This window comes from Phacochoerus africanus, chromosome 4 (genome assembly GCF_016906955.1).
Source record: "Phacochoerus africanus isolate WHEZ1 chromosome 4, ROS_Pafr_v1, whole genome shotgun sequence".
Lineage (NCBI taxonomy): Eukaryota > Metazoa > Chordata > Mammalia > Artiodactyla > Suidae > Phacochoerus > Phacochoerus africanus.
Window position 1 is genome coordinate 141,577,235 of NC_062547.1, and position 26,859 is coordinate 141,604,093.

At 56.5% G+C, this 26,859-nt stretch overlaps 1 protein-coding gene across 4 annotated transcripts in view; it reads left to right on the top strand.

Moving 5' to 3' along the window:
* Nucleotides 1-9,871: 9,871 nt before the first annotated feature.
* Nucleotides 9,872-26,859, top strand: part of PSD2 (pleckstrin and Sec7 domain containing 2) — a 62,931-nt gene continuing 45,943 nt past the window's right edge. The window contains exons 1-4 of one of the 4 annotated variants that reach the window (XM_047778793.1): nt 9,872-10,119; nt 10,223-10,292; nt 11,575-11,727; nt 20,148-20,291. The gene's annotated coding sequence lies outside the window, so the exon portion shown is untranslated. Of the gene's footprint in view, nt 10,293-11,574; nt 11,728-20,147; nt 20,292-26,859 lie in introns of all 4 variants that reach the window. The other 3 variants (XM_047778794.1, XM_047778795.1, XM_047778791.1) reach the window with 3 other exon arrangements.

Here is a 26,859-nt window from a genome sequence, read left to right on the forward strand (position 1 = left end):
TCGGATTTGTTAACCACTGTGCCACGACGGGAACTCCTCTTTTTTTTTTTTCTTGATCAAACTTGTGCCACAACAGTGACACACCAGATCCTTAACCCACTGAACCACCAGGGAACTCCTGCATTTCCATTTTCTGGGTCCTGCTCTGGGTGGAAAACCCCCCGCCCCGTCTGTTTGAAGGTGGGACGCTGTGAGGGCGGGCCCGGGGCTGTCCCCTCCGTGATGCAGCCAGTGCAGTGCACTCTCAGTTCCCTGAGCCCAGGAGCGCAGGCAGGAGCTGGAACTGCCTCCTTTTCTGTCATATCCCTCCAGCTGCGGGAAGGCCTGCCCCCCCCCAACCCCCTGGGGGGTCTGCTGCCCCTGTGTGCCCCAGTCCAGGGTTTAGGGCAGTGCAGGGCATCTGGGGGAATCCAGTGATGCTGATCTTGGCCCCGAGGTCTTCGTCATTGACTTCCAGGCTGCCATCCAGCCCCCAAGCCCCGGGGTTCCTGGTTGCCTTCTCTTTAGATGGGGCTCCCCAGGGGCAGGCCTGCAGAGGGGCCTCAGAAGCGGACTGGTGTGCCGTTGGAGAGGGCTCCGTCTTCCTCCCAGTGCCCACTTCCCTCTGGGTGAGGGCGAGAGCGTGAGCTCTTCTTCCTTGGCTTGCTTTTGGGGGGCAGTGCAGAGAGGAACGGAGACCCTTCGACAGTCATCAGTCAAGGAAAGCGCCTCCTCAGCCTAGGTCCCTAAGGGCTGCGGGAAGGGCAGGCTGCCAGGGCGGGGTGGGGGCTGAAGACTGCCTCCCCGCTGTTCACCTCTGGTTCTGGTCCCACCAACGGCCCCCCAAACTCTCACCCTCTTTCCTCCTTGATGCCCCAGGAAAAATGACCGCATCTGCCCTGAGGACCGCTGTGCACATTCTCTGAGTTGATTCACCAAAAGCCTTTAGCGGAGCGTGGGACTTGGAGGCCACCGTGCACAGAAGCGCATTTGTGGAAGAGGAGGTTGGTGACTTGGTGGGGCCTCCCTTCTCTGTCATCAAGGATGCCCTCCAGGAGTTCCTGTCGTGGCTCAGTGGAAATGAATCTGACGAGTATCCATGAGGAAGCTGCTTCCGTCTCTGGCCTGGCCTTGCTCAGTGGGTTAAGGATCTGGCGTTGCCATGAGCTGTGGTGTAGGTTGCGACGTGACTCAGATCCTGCGCTGCTGTGGCTCTAGTGTAGGCCGGTAGCTACAGCTCCCATTCCACCCCAGCCTAGGAACGTCCATATGCCGCCACCCTACAAAGACAAAAAGACAAAAAGACAAAAAAAAAAAAAAAGAATGCCCTCCATCCCCTTTCCCTCTCCCGGGTTCTCCTGTTTCCCTGTTACCCTGCTTCCCTGCTTCCTCTCTGTGCTGTTCCGATAGCATACTAGGCTTGTACCCACCTCAGGGCCTTTGCACTTGCTGTTCCCTCTCTCTGCAGCTCTGGTCTCCCAGATGCTTTGACGACTGATTCTATTGTTTCTTGGGTCTTAGCATAAATGCCACCTCCTCCAGGGTGGTGTGCCTGACTGCCCCAGCTGATGTCTCCATGCTGAAGACACTTTTATATTTCCCTTGATAGGTGATAATTTTGTTTATTTGTTTGTTAGGCATCCTTCTCCCTTCCCCGCCAGGTTTTGAGTCTCAGGTAGGTGTGTCCCTTGTCAGTCTTGTTCCCCACGTCCTCAGTGACTGGCAGCACATAGTAGGTGCACCACACAGGCAGAGCCCTGCTCTTCTGGAATTCACAGTTTAATGGGTGGGGCAGGACTGAGCAAGCAAACAAAAGTTTTGATATATTTTTTGGAGTTCCCATCGTGGTGCAGCAAAAATGAATCTGACTAGGAACCAGGAGGTTGTGGGTTCGATCCCTGGCCTCGCTCAGTGGGTTAAGGATCTGGCGTTGCCATGAGCTGTGGTGTAGGTTGCAGATGAGGCTCGGATCTGGCATTGCTCTGGCTGTGGTGTGGGCCGGCAGTTGCAGCTCCAATTCAACCCCTAGCCCGGGAATCTCCACATGCAGTGGGTGTGGCCCTAAAAGCAAAAACAAAAAACAAAAAGAAATTTTGATATTCTTTTTATTATTTTTATTTTATGTATTTATCTTATTATTATTTTTGCTTATTTATTTATTTATTTTTGTCTTTCTGTCTTTTCTAGGGCCGCACCTGCGCCATGTGGAGGTTCCCAGGCTAGGGGTTTAATTGGAGCTGTAGCCGCTGGCCTACGCCACAGCCACAGCAACTCTGGATCTGAGCCACATCTGCCACCTACACCAGAGCTCACGGCAACGCCAGATCCTTAACCCACTGAGCGAGGCCAGGGATCGAACCCTCAACCTCGTGGTTCCTAGTCAGGTTTGTTAATGTCTGAGCCACGAAGGGAACTCCTGTATACATTATTTTTCTCATATTATTCTCTATCATGTTCCATCCCAAGGGGCTAGATGTAGTTCCCTGTGCTATACAGCAGGATCTCATTGCTTAGTCACTCCACATGCAAATGCAAACTCCCAGTTCAGTCCATACTACTCCCTCCCCCTCTGCCTGGCAACCGCAAGTCTGTTCCCCAAGTCCATGAGTTTGTTTCTGTGCTGTATATTAGATTCCAGATATAAGTGCTATCATATGGTATTTGTCTTTCTCTTTCTGACGTACTTCACTTAGTATGAGCGTCTCTAATTCCATCCGTGTTGCTGCAAATGGCATGATTTTGTTCTCTTTTATGCCTGAGTAGGATTCCATCGTGTCTTTGTTCCACATCTTCTTAATCCAGTCATCTGTCCATGGACATTTAGGTTGTTTCCGTGTCTTGGCTGTTGTGCATAGTGCTGCAGTGAACATAGGGGTGCATGTATCTTTTTCAAGGCAAGTTTTGTCTGGATATATGCCCAGGAGTGGGATGGCTGGGTCATATGGTGGTTCTATAGTTAGTTTTCTGAGGTACCTCCATACTGTTCTCCATCGTGGTTGTACCAATTTACATTCCCACCAGCAGTGCAGGAGGGTTCCCTTTTCTCCACACCCCCTCCAGCATTTGTTATTTGTGGACTTATTAATGATGGCCATTCTGACTGGTGTGTGGTGGTACCTTGCCGTTTTGACTTGCATTTCTCTTGTATTGTAGTTTTGACTTGCTGAGCATTTTTTCATGTGCCTGTTTGCCATCTGCCTATCTTCTTTGGAGAAATGTCTATTCAGGTCTTCTGCCCATTTTTCAATTAGGTTGTTGGCTTTTTTTGCTGTTGAGTTGTATAAATTGTATATTTTAGAGATTAAACCCTTGTTAATTGCATCATTTGAAACTATTTTCTCCCATTTCATAGGTTGTCTTTTTTTTTTTTTTTTTAATGGTTTCGTTTGCAGTGCAAACGCTTGTAAATTTGATTAGGTCCCATTGATTTGATTTCGTTTTTACTTCTATTGCTTTGGGAGACTGACCTGAGAAAACATTTGTAAGGTTGATGTCAGAGATTGTTTAGCCTGTGTTCTCTTCGAGGAGTTTGATGGCATCTTGTCTTTTTTTTTTTTTGTCTTTTTGCCATTTCTTGGACCGATTCCGAGGCATATGGAGGATCCCAGGCTAGGGGTCGAATCGGAGCTGTAGCCACTGGCCTACGCCACAGCCACAGCAACTCGGGATCCGAGCCTTGTCTGCAACCTACACCACAGCTCACGGCAACGCCAGATCCTTAACCCACTGAGCAAGGCCAGGGATGGAACCTGCAACCTCATGGTTCCTAGTGGGATTTACTGAGCCACGATGGGAACTCCCATGGTGTCTTGTCTTATGTTTAAGTCTTTAAGCCATTTTGAGTTTATTTTTGTGCATGGCGTGAGGGTGTGTTCTAGTTTCATGGATTTACATGCAGCTGTCTAGTTTTCCCAGCATCACTTGCAGAAGAGACTGTCTTTTTCCCACTTTATATTCTTGCCTCCTTAGTCGAAGATTAAGTGACCATAGATTTCTGGGTTTATTTCTGAGTTCTCTGTTCTGTACCATTGGTCCATATGTCTGTTTTGGTACCAGTACCACACTGTCGTGATGACTGTGGCTTTGTAATATTGTCTGAAGTCTGGGAGAGTTATGCCTTCTGCTTGTTCTTTTTTTCCGTCAGGATTGCTTTGGCAATTCAGTGTCTTTTATGGTTCCATATAAATTTTTGGATGATTTGTTCTAGTTCTGTGAAAAATATGGGTAATTTGATCAGGATTGAATTGAATCTGTAGATTGCTTTGGGTGCTGTGGGCATTTTAACGATATTACTTCTTCCAATCCAGGAGCATGGAATATCTTTCCATTTCTCTGAATCCTTTTTAATTTCCTCGATTGATGTTTTATAGTTCTCAGCATATGAGTCTTTCCCATCCTTAGGTTTATTCCTAGGTGTTTCATTTTTTGGGGGTGTGTGATTTTAGAAGATATTTTTATATTCCTTTTCTAACATTTCATTGTTAGTATACAGAAATGCAACTGATTTCTGAATGTTCAGCTTATATCTTGCTACTTTGCTGAATTCATTGTTTACTTCCAGTAGTTTTTGGGTGGAGTCCTTAGGGTTTTCTGTATATAGTATCATGTCATCTGCATACAGTGACAGTTTTACCTCTTCTCTTCCTGTTTGGATACCTTGTATTTCTTTAGTTTGTCTGATTGCTGTGCTAGGACTTCCAGTACTGGGAGTGTTGAAAAAAGGGGTGAGAGTGGGCATCCTTGTCTTGTTGCAGATGTTAGCAGGAAGGCTTTCGGCTTTTCTCTGTTGAGTATTATATTGGCGGTGGGTTTGTCATAAATGGTTTTGATTGTGTTCAGGTGTGTTCCCTCTCTACCCACTTTGGTAAGCGTTTTTATCATGAATGGATGTTGGGTTTTGTCAGATGCTTTTTCTGCATCTTTTGAGATGACCATGTGGTTTTTGACTTTTCTTCTGTTAATGTGGTGCATGATGATTGATTTGCGTAGGTTGAACCATCCTTGTGAACGTGGGATGAATCCCACTTGGTTGTGGTGTATGATCTTTTTTACATGCTGCTGGCTAAAATTTCGTTGAGAATTTTTGTGTCTATATTCATCAAAGATACTAGCCTATAATTTTCTTTTAGGGCCACACCTGCAGCATATGGAAGTTCCCAGGCTGGGGCTCGAATCTGAGCTGCAGCTGCTGGCTGAAGCCACAGCCCCAGCAGCGCTAGATCCGAGCCTCGTCTGCCACCTACACCACAGCTCATGGCAATGCTGGATCCTTAACCCACTGAGTGAGACCAGGGATCAAACCCCCATCCTCATGGATACTAGTTAGGTTCGTAGCCACTGAGCTACAGCAGAAACTCCATTTTATTAGTTTTAATTGTGGTTAGAGACAACTAACAAAAGCACTGTCTCAACCATTTTGAAGTGTGCAGTTCACTAGCATTAAGTACACGCACATTGTTGTGCAATCATCCCTGCTGTCATCTCCAGAATGCTTTTCTTTTCTTTTTTTCTTTTTTTTCCTTTTCTTGGGCCGCTCCCGCCCATATGGAGGTTCCTAGGCTAGGGGGTCTAATCGGAGCTGTAGCCACCGGCCTACACCAGAGCCACAGCAACGCGGGATCCGAGCCACGTCTGCAACCTACACCACAGCTCAGGGCAACACTGGATCCTTAACCCACCGAGCAAGGCCAGGGATCAAACCTGCAACCTCATGGTTCCTAGTTGGATTCGTTAACCACTGAGCCACAACGGGAACTCCCAGAACTCTTTTCATTTTGCAAACCTGAAACTCTGTACCCATTAAACTATAGCGCCCCCTTCTGTACCCCCCAGCCCCTGACAACCACCATTTTACTTTTTGTCTCTATGAATCTGACCACTCTGCAGAGCTCACTTAAGTGGAATCATGCAGTATTTGTCATCTTGTAACTGGCTTATGTCACCTAGGATGATGTCCTCGAGGTTCATCCATGCTGTAGCATGTGTCAGAATTCCCTTCTTCTTCTTCTTCTTTTTTTTTTGGTCTTTTTAGGGCTGCACCTGTGGCATGTGGAGGTTCCCAGGCTAGGGATCGAATCGGAGCTACAGACGCCGGCCTCGGGAACAGCCACATCAACGCCAGATCTAAGCTATGTGTGTGGCCTACACCACAGCTCACGGCAACACTGGATCTTTAACCCACTGAGCGAGCCCAGGGATCGAACCTGCATTCCTATGGATACTAGTCAGATTTGTTTCTGCTGAGCCAAGACGGGAACTCCAGAATTCCCTTCCTTTTGAAGGACAGTCATGTTGCACTGTGTCTGTGCACCACATTTTATTTCTCCATTCATCCGTTGATGGACACGTGGGTTGCTTCCACCTCTTGGCTCTTGTGAGTCGTGCTGCTGTGAACATGGGGGTACAAATATCGTTTCAAGACCTGCCTTTCTGTTCTTTAGTGTATATCCCCAGAAGTGGAATTGTTGGATTATACATTCATTCTATTTTTAATTTTGGGGGGACGATCGTTTCCTATGGTGGCTGCAGCCTTTGACATTCCCACTAATCATGCGCCAGTGTTCCAATTTCTTTGTATCCTCACCAACACTTATCATTTCCTGCCTTTTTTAAAGTAGCCATCATAATGGATGTGGGAGGTGGAACCTCGCTGTGGTTTTGATGTGTGTTTCTCTAATGAAGAGGATACACATTTTGAAGGAACCACGCTTGGAGAGAATGGAGGTCGGGGGCCTCTTAGCTCTGGTGGTCAAGAAGGTATTTCAACGGGGCCTTTGGAGTGTCCGTCGTGGCTCAGCAGAAACGAATCTGACGAGCATCCATGAGGATGCAGGTTTGATCCCTGGCCTTGCTCAGTGGGTTAAGGATCCAGCGTTGCTGTGGCTCTGGTGTAGGCCAGTGGTTACAGCTGTGATTCGACCCCTAGCCTGGGAACCTCCATATGCTGTGGGTGTGGCCCTAAAAAGACAAAAATAAAATAAACTGGGCCTAAAAGACAGGGAGGAGGCAGGCACTGGAGGACCTGGGGGAAGAACACTTCCCGAAGAGGAAACAGAAGCGCGAGGGGCCTGAAGCCATGTGTTTGCTGGAGAAATAGTGAGTAATGGGCGAGGGCATGGGGGTGGGAGATGAGGTCTGAGGGGCGGGCTAGGTGATCTGAGGCTTTAGGTGTGGAAAGGAATTTGTATTTGCAGTTTACAGTAAGCACTGGTTTCCTTAGGTCGTGGGCGGGAGAAGGGTGGAGGGGGAACATGGCGCAGGAGGGACAGAGGGAAAATGGGGCTGATGGGGCTGTGCGTGACAGGGACAGGTGCACACATGGGCACTTGGTGCTTTCGGGTGTGTGTGCACCTGGCGGCCTGGGCGTGTGGGTGCTTGTGTGTGTGTGTGTCTGGCCACTCCCAGAGGCCCCCGTTCCATAGGTGATCTTCTTTCTCAAGTGCATCCTGTGCCCACCTCCCTGCTGCCCTCATGGCCGCCCCAGCCAGCAGGGTGCAGTGCTGCTTCCGCGGCTCCTGCCAGCAGCCTGGAAAGCAGCAAATAGGATCCGGAGCCATACGTAAGAGTTGAGGCTGGTCTCCGAGAATGATGAAGTCTTTGAGGGTTTGGAGACGACGGCTTGCCCGCCCGAGGCCAGGAGATGGATGACGCGGCGCCTCACCTTTGCAGTGGACGCGGGGGCCAAGGACCGGGTAACCCGGGCGGGCTGATGCAGTACCGAGAAAGGCCGCACGGGGGCAGCCGAGGACCCTGAGGCGGTGAAGGGGAGGGGGAGGAAGCGGTGGGAGAGGGAGGCGGGGCTGGAGGGGTGGGACCGAGGGGCGGGCAGATCTGGGGGCGAACCTCTGCGGGGCTCTGTGTTTGTTTCTGCCTCCAGCGACTGTGCGTGTGAGAATAAAAGAAAGCCACGAGCTCATCACCGTCCCGGTGGAGTCTCATTTTATCCTCAGCCACATCCTCACAGGCTCAGAGAAGTGCAGCCGCTTGCCCAAGGTCACTCAGCAGGGCGTTTAGACCAGGCCTGCTTGACCTTCAGCCTGTGCTCTAACTACTGCCTACCGTGAATGAGGTCCTCTGCAGATGAGTGCTGCTTTGTTGATCTGTCTCTTGGCGCTCCCTGGCCCCCACCATTCCTACTTCATCAGAGCAGGCTCCCTCTTGGGCAGGACCAGGACAGCCTGGGGAGGGAGGCTAGGACTTTGGACCTCTCCCTGAGGTCCTTGGGGAGGAGGGGGTTCGGGACTCTGGGGTGAGCTCAGATGTATTCCCATCATCATGGGAATAACAAGGTGTAGTAACATCAACCCTTGTTCTGACTTTCCTCTTGGCTGAGGGCTGAGGCCTGAGCCCCTGGCCTGCCTCTGGAGCCCCGGCTCTCCCTGCTGAATCTCAACTGAGTATCAGGCCCAAGTCTCAAGGACTGTAAATGGGATACCACCAGAGTCCGCCCCATCTATTTCTTTTCTTTTCAGAGCCGTACCTGCCGCATATGGAAGTTCTCAGACTAGGGGTCGAATCGGAGCCACATCTGCAACCTACACTGAAGCTTGAGGCAACACCAGATCCTAACCCACTGGGCAAAGCCAGGGATCAAACCCTCATCCTCGTGGCTACTAGTTGGTTTTTAACCCACTGAGCTGCAAGGGGAGCTCCGGTGGTTTGGCCATCTTTGCAGAAAAAGTACATGGATAGTTTTAGCTGAGACCACTGAACAGAGGGGGCAGACTGAGGCCCAGAGGGAAACGGAAAGGCATCCAAGGTCATGCAGCGATGCAGGGGCTGTGGCCCTATGCACTTTCATCGGAAAGGGCTAGAAATCTCCTCTCTAACCTTCCTGCCAGCTACCCATCTTGCTTGCACACCTCATGTGACAGGGAGCTCACTGCCTTAAAAGGCAGCCTGTTCCATGGTAGGACAGTTCCTTTTAGGGACACCAGACTGGCTTTCTTGTGCTGTCTCCTGGTTCCCCTTCCACCCCGTGGAGCACCAGCACCCACCTCTGTGTGCTGCACGCATGCCCCAGCCGGCTCTAGCGAGGTCTGTGCCCTGTCACCGCCATGCCAGCCTTCTCTCCAGCTTACAGGTCCCAGACCCCCAGAAGTAACCTTTCCGGCCCTCCATCTCCACCGCGTAACCTCTGGGTGGGAATGGGCTCTTCTCTGGTGACTACTTTTTTCTCGGTCCAAAACATGTGTTTGTGATGGGAAGTTAGAAAATGCACACCAGGAAAAACTATCCCCCTTCCCACGCCTCGAAGACAAGCTCTGCCAGCTCCCCAGGACTTTCCCTCCAGACGGATGCCAGTGTGTGTGTTGGTACAGTCGGGGGGAGTAAACATTTTGCACACACAGAAAAGTCGAACAAAGTCTACCCATGTAGCCACCGCCCAGATCTGACAGTTTATATTTGCTCTCTCATCATCCGAGCATCTCCCCTCCCTCCATCTGTTCATCTGTGTGTGTTTTGTTTTGTTTTTTCCCTGTGCCTGTGGCATATGGAAGTTCCCAGGCCAGGGGTTCAACCCACGCCACAGCAGTGACCCAAGCCTGGGTCCTTAAATTGCTGTGCCACCAGGGAACTGCAATTATCCCCATTTCAGAGCTGAGGAAATTGAGGCACTGAGAGCTTAAGTTACCTGCCCACATTGACCCAGTCACACCTGGGCTGGGGATTGGGTCTAGGCATCGTGGTCTTTTTTTTTTTTGGGGGGGGGGGGTGTCTTTTTGCCTTTTCTTGAGCCGCTTCCGCGGCATAGGTTCCTAGGCTAGGGGTCTAATCGGAGCTATAGCCAGTGGCCTACACCACAGCCACAGCCAGGCGGGATCCGAGCTGCGTCTGCGACCTACACCACAGCTCATGGCAACGCCGGATCCTTAACCCACTGAGCCGGGCCAGGGATCGAACCTGCGTCCTCAAGGCTGCGAGTCGGATTCGTTTCCACTGCGCCATGATGGGAACTCCTCTTTTTGGCTTTGGATGTTGTCTGCCTCCATCTCCCAGCTTCCTCAAGCATGCTGGGTATGCTTCTAGGTCTTTATCCAGGTTATTGGTTCCAAAAAACTCCCCCAAACCTATGGACCAGATAAGTCCAAGGCCAAGGACGGCGCGTGGCGGCTCGCCTCTCAAGACCTGCTCTCCCAGGTTTTGCTTGTCCCTTCATCTCCTGGACCCTTGGGTTGTACCCACCTCTTGGCTCTGGTGAGTGATGCTCCTATCAAGCTTGTTAACTGTTATTTCTCGTCAGGTTCTGCCGGCCCTTCCCACCGCGCTGACTCTCATCAAGGTCTCGGTCGTCCACGTCGTTAGGGCTCAAGGTCAGTTTTCAGTTCTCATGGCACGTGAGCCATCAGGCATGTTCAACGCGGTCCGTCTCTTTCCTCCTTGAAGTGGTTGCTTCCCTTGGTGACGGGACCCCACATGTTCCCGCTTTTCCTCTACCTTTCCAGATGCTTCTTTCCCACCCACCGCATCCTGCGGGAGCCCCTCAGGGCTTCTTTCCTCCCGTACCCGCCCCCACTGCCCCCCCCCCCCCCCCCCCCCGTGGCCTCAGGACTTCCCTGGAATGTCCATCGCCACCCCCAGCCTTGCTCACGTGTCCACTGTCGGTCGGGCATCTCCGCCTGGGCGGCCAGCTGATGTCTCAGCCGCCACCTGTGCCCCTGCAACACCTTCTTCTCCACGGCCCCACCTGCTTCCTGGCAGCTCCATCTTCCTGTTCAGGTCCTCACGTTACTCTTCGCTCTTTTTTTTAAATATATATATTATTAGTGTTGATTTACAACGTTTCTCCAGTTTCTGTTGTACAGCAAAGCGACGCAGTCACAGCTGTTCCCTGAGCTGCGTGGTGGGAGCCCGTTGCCCCTCCACCCCCTCTTCTCCACTCACAACGCCCCTTTCTCTTACACCCCACACCCCACCCCGAATTCATCGTATTGGCTTTAACTTCAAAACACATCCAGGGTCTGGCCACTTCTCACCAGCTCCACTGCCACCACCCTGGGCCGAGTCCCTGTCACCTGGGACTGTCACTGCCTCCTCACTGGTCTCCAGGCCCAGCCCCAACCCCTCCGACCCATCCCCAACACAGCAGCCAGAGGGACCCTTTGAAACTGCAAGTCAAATCAGGCCAGTTCTTTTTCCCAAGGCTTGGGTGGCTCTTCATGTCATTCAGAGGCAAAGCCAACGTCCTTACGGTGGCCTCCAAAGTCCTATGTCAGCTGGCCCCCGACTTCTCCACCTCCTCTCCTCCACACTCCTCTGTTCCCTCTGCTCTTTGCGGTTCCAGGAAAACACCAGGCACACGCCAGCCTCAGGGCCTTTGCACTGGCTGTTCTGTTCCTTGGAAATCTCACCCCCGCCCCCAGATGGCTACACGACAAATTCGTTTACCTCTTTCTGTCTTTGCTCGAATTCACCCTCTCAAGGTGTCCACCAGTGGTCCCGTGTTTAAGTTGCAACACCCCTCCCCCGTGTACCCTCCTTATAGCTGTCCTGCTGCCCTCTTTCCCCTGTAAGCTGCCCTCCCTCCTGCCCTCATCATTGTCTATATTATACCTTTTACTTATTCATTATTTCTTTCTGCCTCCCCCACCCCAGTGGGAGTGCTTCAGGAGGGCAAGGATTTTCACCGCTTTTGTTTACTGATACGATTCACCTGGAACAGAGACTGTGTCGTGGCTCAGGAACAGTTTGCTGAACGCAGGAAGGAAGGACGATAATTTGGAAAGGGGTCTGCGGTCTAAAAATGGGGTGAGTTCCCTCTGTGGTGCAATGGATGGGTACTATTACTGGAGCGCTGGGATGCAGGTCTGATCCCTGACCTGGCGTTGCTGCAGCTGTGACATTTGTGACTCAAACGCCTCAGATTAAAAAAAAGAAGAATCTGGGAGCCAAGAAAAGGTGGGCTTCTGGCGTGGCCAGGCTCATCGAGCTCAGTGCTGTCCGCTGAGCAGCAGCAGCTTCCTCTTCCTGGTGACTCCTCTCCGGTTTCCTCTGGGACCTGCCCCTCCTACCATCAGCCCGTGTGGAGCCCCCACTCCTCACTCCTGGGGGGTGGGCAGTAGCTCTTTAGGCCACAGTGACTGGTTCAGGGCTGTGCATATTTTGCGGGCGGGGCCAAGGAGACTGAATCCTAAGACTTTTGCTTCCATCCTTGGGATAGGGAGGGCTTCTTCCCGCAAAGCTGGACGTTAGGTCAGAGCTGACTGAGCCGCATTTTTTTGGAGGGGCTTGCCTGGCAATGAAGCCCGTGGAGGAATACGGGGTTCCAGATGTGGAGAAGGACCACCTGCGGGAACCTGGATTTACTTGACCCCCCTTTCACTGCAGCCCGTTTCTGTCACTTACAACCGCTTGTATTGTACCTGCCTGAGCTCCTGAACTGGGGAATGAGGGAGAGGGTGAGTGGGGCCCGCAGGTGCAGCCCCAGGTGGGATGGGCTCGGCACACGAGGGTGTTCGGTTGTCAGTGCTGAGTGGAGAGAACATGGGAACAGATTTGCCTTGGTCCTGTCATCGTGGAGCCCCCAAGCTGTCAGGAGAGGAGGCCATGGACACTAATGGGGCAAGAACAGCTGCTCTATCAGCGTCAAACTAAGCTGAGATGGATCGTGCCCAAGGCGGGGAGGGAAGTAGGGAGGGGGATGTCTCCCCTTCCTGAGCTGTCGCTCCCCCAACCCCCATCCCCTCCCGTGCAGGCGGAAGAGCCCAGTTGAAGTGCACACCGGGGACAAATTACACACCAGAGAGCGGAGTCTGGGGTCCTTTCCTTTTTTTTTTTTAAACTTAGTGGTGTAGGTCACCTAACTTTCCTAGCTTCATTGTCCTCATGGGTAAAATAGGATGAATGATGTCCACCTCACAGGGATTCTGCGAGGACGAAATGGGATAATGTGTGAAATGAGAGAATGCCAAGAACTTAGCGTGAACCTGGCTCACCCAACAGCCTTAATTCAAGGCAGCTGCTCGGATACCCGCGGTCTCGCGCCTGTGCGTGTCTGGTGGAGCAGGTGCAAGTCTCACAGACGCCAGCAGGTGGCGCCCCGACCTCAAAAGAGCCCATTCCAGGCCGGGGGTGCGCGGAAGGGCTCCGGAAGGGGTTGGGCCGGGCGGCCTGTGGCTTTTCAGCCAGTTAGACGCCTGCCTTCTTGGCTGAGCTCCAAGAGGGACCTGTCCTCCCATCAGTTCCACGGAAGGTGGGCCTGGGTCACCGTGAGATAATCGTTGGAGCCTCAGTTTTCTGTCTGTGTTGTGAAAGCGCATGGCTTTCGGAGACGACCTGAGCCAAGTTAAGGAAATGGTCAGGTTGGTCCAGGTAGAGGACTTGCAGAACGAGCGAGCATCCAGCACGGAGGCGGGTTACAGAGGGCCTGCGACTGGACCTCAGGGCGCGGCTGGGCCTGCTGCTGAGGCAAGGGGATGACCTCTGTGACCGCCCTTCGCTTCCTTTCTGGAAAAGGGAGAGGGACAGAGCCGGGCTGTCCGGCGCGGAGGACCCAGGACCTGGGTGCGTGGCGCTGTGACGCGGGACGCTCTGGTAGTTCGGAGTGTGACCACCAGAGGGAGGCAGAGAGCCTCGTGGGCCTCGCGCGGCTCCCCTTCTAGCCCCGAGCTCGCCTTCCCTGGACCTTCCCGGTTGGCGGCGCCCTGTCCCAGGTCCCTCCGCTTTGAAAGAGGCTTGTCCTCCTCCCTCCAGCTGGGTTTCCCGGGGCAACACGTGCGGTGCGGGGAAGGGTGCGCTTCAATCCTAGCTCAGGTGAGCCCCGTCGCCTGGGCCTCCGAAACCGGACTGGGATCTACTGGGCACTCTCATCCCAGCAGCTCCGACTTCCTGAGATGGGCTGGTGTTAGCTCCCCAAGGGTAAGGGTTTGGGGGGCAGAAGGAGATCTTTCTCTAAGCCCTCATTAAGCCAGGCCTGGATGGCCAGCTGGACCTCCGGAAGCCGTGGTGGGCACCCCATCCCACCCTGGCCAGTTCCGGGCATTCTCCTGGACGGGCTCCCAGAGGCCCACAAAGGCCCTCAGACAAAGTTCTGGGCCAGGCTTTGCCTGTGCCCCGGGCCCGCAGCCGGCTGGCTCTAGGCACTGCAAGTCCCTGGCACTCCTCGTGGGGCTTTGTCCACCAGCCCCGGACCAGTGCTGGCAGGGCCAGGTTTGCCGGGGAGGGGGTGGGGCAGTTCTCAGAGCCTGAGCAGGCTCCCTCCCCTCCTGCCCATGGCCTTGCTCCCTCCAAGGGACCTTGCTCAGGAGTGCCCTGCCTTCTCCTCTTGGCTGCAAGCCCCAATCTTCTCCTTCTTCAGGGGCCTGTTTCTCTTCTGCTCAGGTGTCATTCATCCATCCATTCATATGATACTTGCTGAGCTCCTGCTACACTTGAGACAGTTACTAGATGCTGGGGATCCAGTATTGACAAGATACCCAGTCCCTGTCCTTTTTAGAGTTCACAGTCTGGGTGATATGAGGCAGGAGACTGGTAAAACCCACACCTAAAATGTGATTTCATCTTGTGATAAAATGGGGTGAAGCAGAGAAGCCCCCCGGAAGCTCCACCTAGAGAGCTTTTCCCCCAGGAAATCATCTGATAGGCTGTAAGCTGTGGAGGGAGGGACTTAGTCTGGGCCCTGCACCCCCCTCCCAGGGCCTGGCACACAAGCACACAGCAGGTGCTCAGTAAATATTTGTTGAATGAATGCATGAATCCTTAGCCTCACAGCCAAGGGCTGCCAGGGGCTATGGTCTTTCTGCCTCACCCTCCCTCCCAGTTAGCACAGGAGTCACAGGTAACGTAGGGGCTGAACAGACAAGACCCTGGGCTCCCAGGTTGCCACCTCCAGCCGCTCTGGCTCCCAGCCGCCCTGGCTCCTCACTGCACGGCTTCTCTGCCTCCAGCCCTGTCAGAGTCCCAAGGGCCATGCGTGGATTCGCCCATGACCTCTCGTGCATCCATCCTCGGGCTCTATCGCCTTTTGTGCTGGCTCTGGGCTCAGGAGGAGCTGGGGACCCAGCGAGGAGGGAGCAGGGTCCTGGCCCTCCTGGACCGTCCAGTTCAGACAGTGTGATGTGTGTCGTGAAGCAGGAGGAGGATGGCGCTGTCACAGAAGTGAAGGAGCACATTTCCTGCCTTTCTGGAGCTTGGGGGCAGTGACGGCAGTGGCGGGAGGGACACAGACCAGAACCAGGAGAAGTGAGTAGACACGTGGTGTACAGACAGGTGTTGTGGAAGAAAAGAAAGCAGGTGAAGGGGACACGTAGGTGAGGGAGGGGTTGGTATTTTAGGGAGGGTGTTGGGGAAGACGACATTTGAGCAGAGGGGGGTGAGGAGTGAGTCATGCAACTATGGGGGGGCGGATGTTAGGGGAGGCACAGGGAACAGCAAGTGCAAAGGCCGTGAGGTTGGAGCTTTCCTGATGTGACAGAGGAGCAGCAAGCAGGCCAGTGTGGCTAGGGAGGTGTGACGCCAGAGAGGTGACCGGGACCAGAGCATGTGGGACCTTGTAGCCATTGTAAGACTTGGCTTGTGTCTTAGTGACAAGGGAGCCATTTGAGGATTTTTTTTTTGCTTTCTAGGGCCACACTCGTGGCATATGGAGGTTCCCAGGCTAGGGGTCTAATTGGAGTTGTAGCTGCCGGTCTACGCCAGAGTCACAGCAACGCCAGATCAGAGCCATGTCTGCGACCTACACCACAGCTCACGGCAACGCCGAATCCTTAACCCACTGAGCAAGGCCAGGGATCGAACCCGCAACCTCATGGTTCCTAGTCGGATTTGTTTCCGGTAAGCCCTGATGGGAACTCCCCATTTGAGGATTTCGAGCACTGGAATGACCTGATCTGACTGCCATTGAACAGGGCCCATCTGGCTGCAGTGCCGGAATGTGGGTAGGGGGCTGTGCAGAAGCTGGGGGACCAGTGAGGAGGTGACAGGAATAATCCCGGGAGTGAGGATGGAGGCTCAGGCCAGGTGGTGGCAGTGGAACTGATGAGAAGTGGCCAGTTGGAGACCTACCTTGAAAGCAAATCCCATAGGATTTGTTGAGGGATTGGCTGGGGGGTGTGAGACCATGACAGGCAAGGATAGCTAGCGCCCCGTTTTTCCGCCTGCGCCGATGGCAGGATGCTGGTGGCGTTCACTGCCCCGAGGAAGCTGTGGCTGGGCCAAGTCGGGGCTGCTCTTTGGACATCCTAGTGGACCCTTCAGACCACACGTTGGCTGTGAGGGTCTGACATCAGGGGGAAAAGATCAGGGCTGAGACTCGTCGGGGTTGCAAAGGGCCTTGAAGCCAAGGTGAGCACACCACGGCAGAGCAGGGGGACAAGACGGACGACCGCACCCTGGGGCACCTTTAGAGGGGAGGGAGGGGAGGGGCGTGGGCAAAGGAAGACGAAGGGCAGAGCCAGCAAGGTGGGAGGAAAACCAGGACAGTGTGGCTCCTGCTGGACAAGAGAAGAACATAGTTCCAGAAGGAGGGGGTGACCTACTATGCCAAATGCCGCCAATAAGTTAAGATGAGGTCTGAGAATTGACTTTGGGATTTGGCATCTGAGCGGTCACTAAGGACCACCATCCGGTCCCTTTGGACAAAGAGCAGAAAGAGGCGGCCCCTCCAGTTAGAGCCGGTCAAGCGGGCACACAGCAGGGAGACGGCTCGGTGTCAAGGGGAAGGCTTCCCTCGCCCAGCCAGTGCAGCCTTGTACACAGGCAACCAGCATGGTGCGAGCACAGCGGGCTGGCTCTCAGCTCCCTCTCTACCCCTCACCCCCCAGGGGGCCTTGTGCAGTGCCCGACCTGAACGTCGGTACTCAGCAGCTGTGTCGGTGACCTTGATGAGTGGTGTCAGTGGCGACCAGATGGAGGGAGTGGGGATGAGGGGCTCAGGGTCAGATTGGAGCATGTTCAGGAGGGAATGGGAAAGGAGTTGAAGAGCGTGGATTTTTCTAGGAGATTTGCTGTGCTGGGTGGGGGGAGGAGGGACAGGGACAGCAGCTAGAAGGGGCTCTAGGGTTGGGAGGAATCAGTCAGGTGAGGGCCGGGGAGGGGAAGGCCTCCCAGGAGGGGGACCAGCGTAAGCAAAGTGAGCTCATTAGGAAAGGCTGGGGCATGGGAGCGTGGGAGGCTCCTGGCCTATGACCTTGGAGGTGGGAAGTGTTAGGAGAGATCCTGGAGAGGTGGCCCATTGCCCTCACCTTGGGGGCAGGGTTGGAGCATGGCTGGCACACACTTGGTGCTTGCAGAGGCCCTGGGCTTGCCCGGGAGTCCCTCCCCGGCCTCTCCTGCCCAGGCCTCCGTCCCGCAGCTGGCACCTGGGCAATGGTGGTTTCAAGTGTTCTCTGAGCTGGCAGCTCTCAGGTCCCGGGCTCTTCACCTCCATGGATGCCCCACCCTGTTGAGGCTGAGGAAGAGCAGGAGCCCCTGCCTGGGCCTAAGGAGGCAGGCGGTCAGGAAGAGGCCTCGGGGTGGCAAAGGCTGTGATGGGCCAAGTCGGCCAGGGACTGTGTCCCTTGCCGCTGTCTACCTGGAGGGCCGGCCTCCCTGAGACACATGCTCAGGAGGAGTGGGAGCAGCTGCCGAGGCTTCTTTCCCTGGAGGGATGCTGGGGCACATATTGCCTTCTGGCTGCTGGTTGAGGGGACGCTGACCCTTGTTCCTTTCAAGGCAAAAGTGGCCACAAGGAATAGTGACAATAGCCCTCCCTCCTGTGCGCGTGGCAGCCACAGCCCTCTCTCGCACAGAGCCACCTGTGCCTCGTGACAGTCCTTTGAGCCTGTTGACAAGTTCCACTAGTCACAGGAAAATGGGGCTCAGGGAGGGGATACAGCTGCCCGTGGCCACACAGCCAGGAAGCAGCAGTGGTCAGACTAGAACCCAGGGCTCCTGGTCCTGGCCAGCTCATGCCCCCTGCAGAAGGCTTGCAGAGCTTGACAGGTCAGGGAGCCCAGCCCTGTGTACCAGCCTGGCTCACATTAGGCGCAGAGCCAGCCAGACCCTCCCTCTTTTCATATATAGTTACTACACCATGCGGTGTGTGAGGTGGTCACTGAGCCATGCGGTGCGTGAGGTAGTTACTGAGCCACCCAGTGCGGGAGGTGCTGAGGTACCTTGTGAGCAAGCGCAGACCGTGTCTTCACGGGGCTCTCGGGCTGTCTAGGTGGACAGACGTGAGATTGCCGTCCATGAGGAAGGCCGTCATTGCGGCTGGAAGAGCGGAGGCCGGCCGGGCGCCTCTGTGGTCTTGGGCGGTGGACCCCGAGCACATCGGCTCCCTTCCTTCCCCTCCCAGGCCCGTCAGGGGGGCCGCGACCATCGTCATTGCACAGATGGGGACACGGAGGCTCGGAGAGTTGGCCCAGCTGTGACTGGAGGCCGTGGGTCCCAGGGACGAGGTGCAAAGCCCTGTTGCCCCCGCTGCCCCCTGCAGCCCTTGCTCCTTGCCGACGGCTGCCCAGCCTTGCCCGCAGGAGCGGAGGCCGAGGGTGGAGGGCAGGAGGGCAGAAGCCCCGTTCCCTCTGTGTCCTTCATGAAGATGCTGGGCCCCGCACTACAGTGGCCCCCTTGTTTCTGGGTGCTGCGGGGATGTCCCAGGGTGTGCAGGGTCATGCGAGGTGTGGCCAGTGCCGTGTCCGCGGCCCAGTGGTGTCCGCGAGGTCAGACCTCCTGGCTTGTCCTTTTGGTGTTTCAGTTTTCTCATCTGTGAAATAGGGTGTGAGATTGTTTTGCGGGTTACATGTCACATGTGGAAAGCATTTACCGTGGACTCTTGACACGTGCTGGCTGCCCAGTTCGTAGGAAAAGTGTCGCAGCGAAACCCCAGCTGAAACCCCAGCTCCAGCCTGGAGAGTCGGGGAGGGCGCAGATCACAGCTCAGCGCCACCCACCCAGCTTAGCCGCCCTCAGAGCCCCTCTCGGCTCATCCTCTCCTCCTTAACAAAGGGTCCCTAACTGTCTGCGTGGGTACAGGTGGAAAGAAGGTCTGAGAAAGCTTCATGGAGGAAGAGGCATTTAAATAGGGATTTGAGGTTTAGGTAGGAGTTCACTGAGCACAGTACGACCAAGGCCTGCCTGGGCATAAGGTGGGGTGCCCTCAAAGGTCCGCAGGTGGGAAGGAGCTGGTGTGGGGAACAGCCCCCAGGGGGTTGGGGTGGAAGGGGAGAGGCAGGAAGTGGCTTCCTGTGCAAGGCCCGCTGCGCCGGATTCCTGGCGGTGGGGGAGATGCTCGCCCTCCCCGCCTCCCCACACTTCTCCAGCTCCTTAGATCCCTCTCTGCGGGCTGGAGCCTTGCTCTGTAGGAGCCTGACAGCCAGGAAGTCCTTTTAGACTGTCCCCTGGGGGAGGGGGAGGGCCTCAAGGTGGAGGGTGACCAGCTGGGTCTTGGGGCAGCCCGGAGCTCTGGGCTCTGGGGCCCGGGATTCTGCATTTCCCTCCCCCTCTCCCCTCGGTCCCTCTCTGGGGTGCCCCTCCTCACTGCCTTCCTTCCAGCTCTGTCCCAGCCCCTCTGCTCACCCAGTGCCCCAGGTCTGTCTGTCCCTCTGTCCCCATAGGTAGGTAGGTAAGTAGGGCTCGGTCTCCTTCTCTCTGGGATGGGCCACCTCACTCCACACTTCTCTCCCTCGGGCTGGGTCTCCCCTGGACGGCTGTGTGTGCGTGGGTGTCAGGGGGCTGGGGAGGGCAAGGATTCAGACCAAGAACAGATGGTGGGAGGGCAAGGCCCCTCTCCCTCCTTCACCTGGAGGAGGGCCGAGCCTTCCTGAGGGCTCAGGGTCTGCGCCCCCCCCCCCCCCGAGGGTCCCACCAGGTGTGCTCTCATGTCCAGCGGGCCACCAGGGCCACCAGGGTTAGAGGCCCGGGGGAGCTCGGCTGGGCTGGGGGGTGGGGGGGGCGGAACCTCCCAGCGCTCCCCTCCCCCACTTTCTTAAAGGGCCCGCGAGAGCTGGTGCACCTCGGGGCTGGCCGCCCCTTCCCCGCCGGGTCAGGGCGCAGGAGATCCGGGGCCTCCGTGCAGAGCGGCGGGCGGGTGGCCTCAGCGGCCACTGTCGCCTCCCTCCTCAGCTCCTCCCGCCCCCCCGCCCGCAGTCCCCCGCCTTTCCCCGCCCTTCCCGCTCCTCCCTCCCTCCTCCTCTCCTTCCTTCCCTCCCTCCTGCCGCCAGTCCCCCCATCTCTGCTCTGCTTCTCCACAGCCGCCGGCCGCTTGGGCACCTGAAGGGACAGAAGCGGGCGCAGGAGCCCCAACAAGCCACGGCGGAGCGGGACGGTCCGTCCAGCGGCGGCCTCCGCATGGCCCCACCGTGAGCGGCTGGACCCAGCGACTGGGAGCCGGAGCGGTGAGTGGGGCCGCGGGGCCACCTCGTCCCCAGAGCCAGCGCGCTCCGGGACCCGCCCCTCCCAAATCCGGGCTGGGGCCCTGGAGGGGCTGCTTGGGGGGGAGCACGCTGGGTGGCGGCGCCGCCCTCCGCCCTCCGTGCCCGCCTGGGTCTGCTAACAAAGCTACAATTCGAGATCAATTCCTTGGCGGCAGGAGCATCCGAAGGATACGGTTGTCATGGAGATGGGACCGAAAGAGGAAGCCCGGGATGGCCGAGTCTGGGCCAGGGAGAGAGGGTACTGCTAGAGCACCCCAGGCCAGCCTGCAGGGAGGGTCAAGGCCGGCAGCCCAATTGTTTCCTGACCCCCCACCCCCCACCCCCTTTGCCTCATCCTAGTGTATCTGTGTGCGCTGATGGGGTACCAGTGGGAGCTTGTTGGCCAGGAACCTTGGGTGTTGGGTGTGGGGCCTGCTGGCAGCCACCTTTACCACAGAGCAGCTTTGAGGATTTATTTCTGTTTCCAGTTTCCCAACTTTGACAGCCTGGCTTGGTGGCCAGGCCTCAGCGGCTCTGAGCTCTGCCGCTGGAGCAAGGCTCGCGTGGGGGCGTGGCAGGCAGTGGGCAAGGCCAGGAGGCACATAATGGCTGTGGCCGCCGCGGGGAGTGGGGGTCCTTGGAGTCGCTGTTGGGGCTGGGGTGGGGCACGGGGTCCTGATGTGGGGACCATCCTGCCCAGCTGGCCCCTCCTGGGCTCTCCGAGTCAGAACGGGGGGCATTGTCTCTGCGCAGGCCCATGGGGCCACTGCCTCAGCCTATCCCTTCATCTTAGGGCCATCGTGGGGGGGCCCTGGGAGAGAAGGGGGCGGGCAGAGGCACCAGCCACAATGGAAGTGGGTCTAAAATCCCTGGCAGGCTCAGGATAAGGCAGGCTGAACTTGAGGGTGGGGGATGGGGAGCAGGGAGAGGGCAGGTGGGCAGCCTGGGTCTGAGGAGGGGCTCGGGACTCTCCTGCGTTCTCCAGCTCCTTCTTCCAGACCCTGCAAACAAGAGCTGCTTCATGGGAAATACTCAGGCAGCTGGAGGGAGAGTGGGGCGGGGGCGCCAGGATCAGCTCCAGCCCAACCCCTGGCCCGGCAGACAAGAGTCATTCTTCCACCCCTTCCTCGGGAGCTTAGGAACCTATCTGCAGGGTTGCCAGAGCTGTATGACCTGTGATCTCTGAATCAGCAAAATGGGCCCGCCGCCCCCTTCCCCATGTCACATCTCTGGAAGAGAGAGCTTCCTCTACGAGCCCCCTTTGCCCAGCAGACAGCGAGAGGCAGTGGCTTCTGACTGGGGCTACTACAAAGTTTGGTCCTGGTGGAAACATGGCCAGTCCCCAGCCTGTGGCCTAGATCATTGGGACGAGTAGGTGGGTGGTGGCCCAACTAGAGATAGAAGGATGACTGGACTGTCCTTGGAAGGCCTCTCCTGCTGGTGCCTTTTGCCGGGGCTGAAACCCCAGGTGCTTGGGTACCTTGTAGGGCCAGCAGCGCTCTGTGCCAGTCTGAGAGGCCTCCCTGCCGCCTGTCCTGTCCTGACAGCTAGGGGCCTGCGCTCCCCCGGCCGACCTGACCCGCAGTGTTTCCTGAAGCAGGGGGAGCAGAGTTCGCTGGACAGAAGGACTTGGTGCTCTCGCCAGGACTGAGTGCGGGGTGGCAGCTGTCGCCTCACCCCGCTTGTACTGAGTAATTGCTAAGTACTCTCTAAACACAACAGCCTTTACAGGGATTATGGGCATTTTGTGGAGGAGGTGACCGAGGCTCCGGGCAAAGTTCCTTGTTCAAAGTCACCCAGTTAGCGAGTGGCAGAATCAGGCTCGGCACCTGGGCAGAGCTGTCTGCAGCATGGGCTCGTGTCCAGTCTTACGTTCTTGTTCCGAAGAGGCGCACGTCGGGAGGCCGCTGGGTCTGAGCCCCTTTTCATCTGGAGCGAGGGGGTGAACCCGGGGAGACTGAGGCACTCGGCTGGGCCTTCCGGAGAGCAGGATTGAGGCCTTCCCGTTCCGGTCGCCGGCTTGCAGGAGAACGACACTGCCTTTCACAACAGACGATGCTCCAGACATGCGTTGCCAGATGGGCTTTTCCAGGAAAATCTGTTTTGAGCGGCATCTTATGTCTGGGGCTCCGTATTTAGCCTGGCTGCTCTCACGGGAAGATACACGCAGGCTGTCGCCCCTGGAGGGGTGTTGGGGGCGGGGGGCAGGCCTGGGCCAGACCCAGCTCCGGGCCACGGCTCAGGCAGAGCCGGGTTAGGGCCTCAGTTTCTGCCAGCCCTGCCCTGGCAGAGGGCTGCCCTGCGGGTGTCCCTGGGACCTGGCTGTGGCCTGCAGGGCCCTGTCCTCAGTGGGCTGGCTCACAGGGGTGCCTGAGCCTGCTTAGGGGGTGAGCCGCTCTGGGGCGGTGTCTGCTTGGCACGGGGTGACTCCGGCATCCAGCCCATCCCAGCCCAGGCCAGGCCCACTGCCCAGCGTGTAGGCTGCGGGAGCTCGAGCTGCCGTCTCCCCTGCCCCTGCTGGGCCTCGGGCTCCCGTCCTCACAGTGGCTCCCTCCACGGCCTTCCTCCCCTAAGTGGTTATCTTGTCAGACCTGATGCTACAGTGAACGCTTGCCTGTGTCACCTTCACCTGGGGCCCTCCGTTTGCTAATTGTCGATCCTGTGGCCGCTGTCACTCCTTTCTGTCTCTGAAATTTTGGAAAGTTAGTTGCCGACATCACAGCATTTCACCTCTAGATACTTCAGCATGAATTCCCTGAGCCAAGGACATGGTTCCTACATAATGACTATCGTCTTAATCATATCCCAGCAGTTTAAAGATACAGTCTCACCTCCTGTAATCCACATTCAAATCTCCGTCGTTGTCCTCCCTGCACTGTCCTTTAGAGCTTAAAAACTTTTTTGATTAAGAATCCCACGTTGCATTTAGTTACGTCTCTTTAGGCTCCTTTAATCTGGAACAATCCCCTAATTTTTCTTGGAAGCCTTTTTTTTTTTTCTTTTTGGGGCCACACCTGAGGGATATGGAGGTTCCCAGGCTAGGGGTTGAATCGGGGCTGTGGCCCCTGGCCTACACCACAGCTCACGGCAACGCCGGGTCCTTAACCCACTGAGCAAAGGCAGGGATCGAACCCGCAACCTCACGGTTAACCACTGTGCCACAATGGGAACTCCCCTGGAAGTCTATTATGACGTTGTTCTTTTTAAAGAGCCCTGGTCAGTGTTTGTGTTGAATATCCCACATTCGGGATTGTCTTCTTGCTTCCTCGTGAGTAGATGCAGGTTAAACCCTTTGGGGCAAGGATGTGCCCTAGGTGATGTCGTGTCCTTCTCCTGGCCTTCCATCAGGAGGCACGTGCCATTAGCCTGTGTTCTAATAGGCGATGCTCGGTGAGGCCACTTGGCTAAGGAGTCCCTTTGTTTCCCCCCATTCCTCCCTCTTCCCTGCCTCCAGAAGCTTCATCCATCTTCATCCACACACCAGGTCAACAGTACTGACTGGACCCCCACCTCAGACCATACGCTGGAGAAGGGTGATTCAACAGACGTCAGGGTGGGGGTGGCGTGAGCCGCACCTCAAGACAGGTGCCGTCAGGGCGGAGGAGAAGCCCAAGGAAGCGTTGGGCGGGGGAGGGAGTGGATGGGAAGAAGGGGGGGGGGCACCTGGACCACAGCTGGCCTGAAATGTGGGCTGACAGCTGGCCTTTCCTCAAGGGCACTGGGACTCCTGACGGGTTTTAGAGAGGTGAGTGATGGGGCAGATGTGAGTGATGGGAAAAGCGCCCTGGGGAGGGTGGCATGGAACTGGCAAGGCCAGCGTGGTGAAAAAGAGGCCGGTCAGGAGGCCGTGGCGCTGTCCAGCACAGGATGCTGGTGCACGGATTCGGGCCACTGTGTGGGGCGCACAGAGGGCGTGCATGGGGGGATGGAGTTGGCTGCACGTTGGCCCTGCGGGGACCAGGGTGCGACAGGTGGGTGGGGAGGAGGGCTGGGCTAAGGAGAGGCTAGGAGGACCAGTGATGGCCCTGGGGTCTGACTCGTGGCGGGAGGAGCCGTAGGCGCTGGCCTGGGGGCAGTGGTGCAGAGGGCTGCTGTGGGCGGGTGAGGTCTGAGGCACTTTCCAGGTCAGAGGAACAGTGTGTAGGAAGCTTGGTTCCCCAGCTCCTCTCAGAGGCTCATTTCGGGGTGAGGGTGGAGGAATAGCCACATACGACCCACAGCAGGGAGCAGAGCCCCACAGCAGGGAGCAGAGCGGATGCTGGGCTTTCTGGCACCCGCAGGGGAAGGACTTCGAGCAGGGGTCGGGGCTGGCACAGAGGCAGCTGCCACTCTCCAAGTCGGCACAATCTGTCCCTTGCAGAGCCCCCACCTGCCTTACAAGCCCTCCTTTGGCTTCTTCACCCTCGTGTGACCTGCCCCAGCCCTGGGGAAATCCAGTGTGGGGTCTGCTCCCCTGTGCAGCTGAGTGGGCTGAGAGAATCCACTGCCCCAGCCGGGCTCACTTTTAGTTCAAAGCCATGGCCTTCTGGTGGGTCCTTAGTTCTGTCCTGCCGTTCCGCAGGGTCCCAAGCCCGTCCCCTCTCCTCCTACCCGATGGCCGCTTCGCTCTCTCTCTTCTGCCTTCACCCCAGCTCCTCTTCTGCAGTCCTCCTTCGCAGCTGAGGACACCGCCTCTGCTTCTCTGCGAAAACAGAGCCTACAGAATATCCTCAGCGTCCCAGCGCTACGGTCACCCACCCACCAGCCTCTGCACCCACTGTTCTGCCTTCCTCTGTCTCTGTTGGTGGGTGAAGTGTCTGTGCTCCTGGTTTTGGCCACCCTCCTGCCCTGCAGGCGATCCCGTGCCCTTGCGCAGTAGAGGCGGAGCCCCGAATGCGGGCAGGGTGCCCACCGCTCCCTAAATGTCCCCTCCTGCATTGCAGGTTCCTCCTCTGCAGCATCAGTCCTTCAGTGGGCATCTTGTTGTTGTGTCTCCTGTCCGACAAGATGGTTCCTTCCAGCCAGCGACCCCTGCATCTCCCCAGAAGGGCTGCCTAGACTCCTTGTCCCCACGTCCTCTCACTCTCTCTTGACTCTGCTCCAGTTGGGCTTTTACCACCTTCCACTCCACTGACTGCTCTTCTCAAGGTCACCAGTGACCTCCAAGTCGCTGTACCCAAGGGCCACCTCTCCTCACCTGCAGCCTTTGACCCATTCAGTCTCTTCTTCTTCCTTGAAATGCATTCCTTGGCCTCCGGGACACCCATGCTCCGGTTTCCCTCTGACCTGGAGTGTGGTCCACCTCAGTCGTCTTCCCCCAGCCCTGACCTCATCGTGTCGGTGTTGCCCTTCCTCGTCCGTGCCCACTCCCGGGCCAATCTCATCCAGTCCTGTGGCTTTAAGCACCGCCACCATGCTGTCTGCTCCCAGATTTACACCCCAAATCTTAACTTCACTCCTGAGCTCCAGCAGGCCACGGGCCATGTTGACCGCCACGTCTGCTCAGCCTCAGACACCTCCAACTCAGCTTGTCCAAAGCTGACCTCCTTTCTGCCTGATCTGTTCTGCCTTCCCAGACCTGTTCCACCCCGTCTCCCCACCTCAGGAATGGCACCTCCCCGCTTCCTGGCGCTCAGGATCCAAACACGGCGGTCGCTCCTGACTCCTCTCTAACCCCACGGCCTGTCCATCAAGGAGTGAGACTTTTACCAGCCCCCAGATCCCCCGTCAGTGGCCTGTGGCTGAGGGGGAGGGCCGCTTTCCGAGGAGGACAGGGAGGCGATGGTGGGGTGGCCCAGGAGCGACCCTTTCACACCTGCTTGCTTTGCATCGCCTGCTGCTCAACCAGCGGCAAGGAGCCCACGGCCTTTGTCAGACCCTGTGCTGAAGCTTCAAGCAGAGGCACAAGAGGACTGGGGAGGAGGAGGGCAGGAGGGGAAGGGGGGCTCAGCAAGAAGGGGGTTAATTGGAGCGACATAATCCAGAGGTCGTGGGGGGGGGAGAGGCAGGGAAGGAGAGCTGGGGTGCACAGAATGTGAGGTCTGGAGAGGGTGGGTTAGGGAGGGTGGGCTCAGAGAAGGAGGATGAATTTTCTAAGGTTCACCTCTCCTGGCTGTTGAACCAGGCTGGGGGCAGGCTGCTCAGAGTTGGAGCCCCTTGTGTCTGCTCCTGTCCTGGCGTCTGCCAAGGCAGGACTGGTTGAGAAGTCTTGCCCTTGGTCAGTCCATCGTGGCTTTGGGGGATCAGCTGTCAATCTGCAGGCTCAGGGATCAAATGTGGCTCAGGTAGCGGAGTGAGTCCCAGGTGCCGGCTGAAGTTCCAGGGAGACAGCAGCAGCCCCTTAACCAGAACAGCCTAGTCCTTTGTGGTCCCGAGGAAAACTGAAGGTTCGCCCTGCAGGGAGGTTGGTGGGGGGTAGAGGCACCAGCTATAAACATGATTTGGGTTTGACAAGAGACATTGTGAATTTCATCAGTGTCAGGGCTCTCCGAACTAGCATGCAGATGTATGCAAATGATAGGCAAATGAAGGTGCCAAGTGGCTGGGGGTTAAGGAGTGAAGTAAGCCTGGA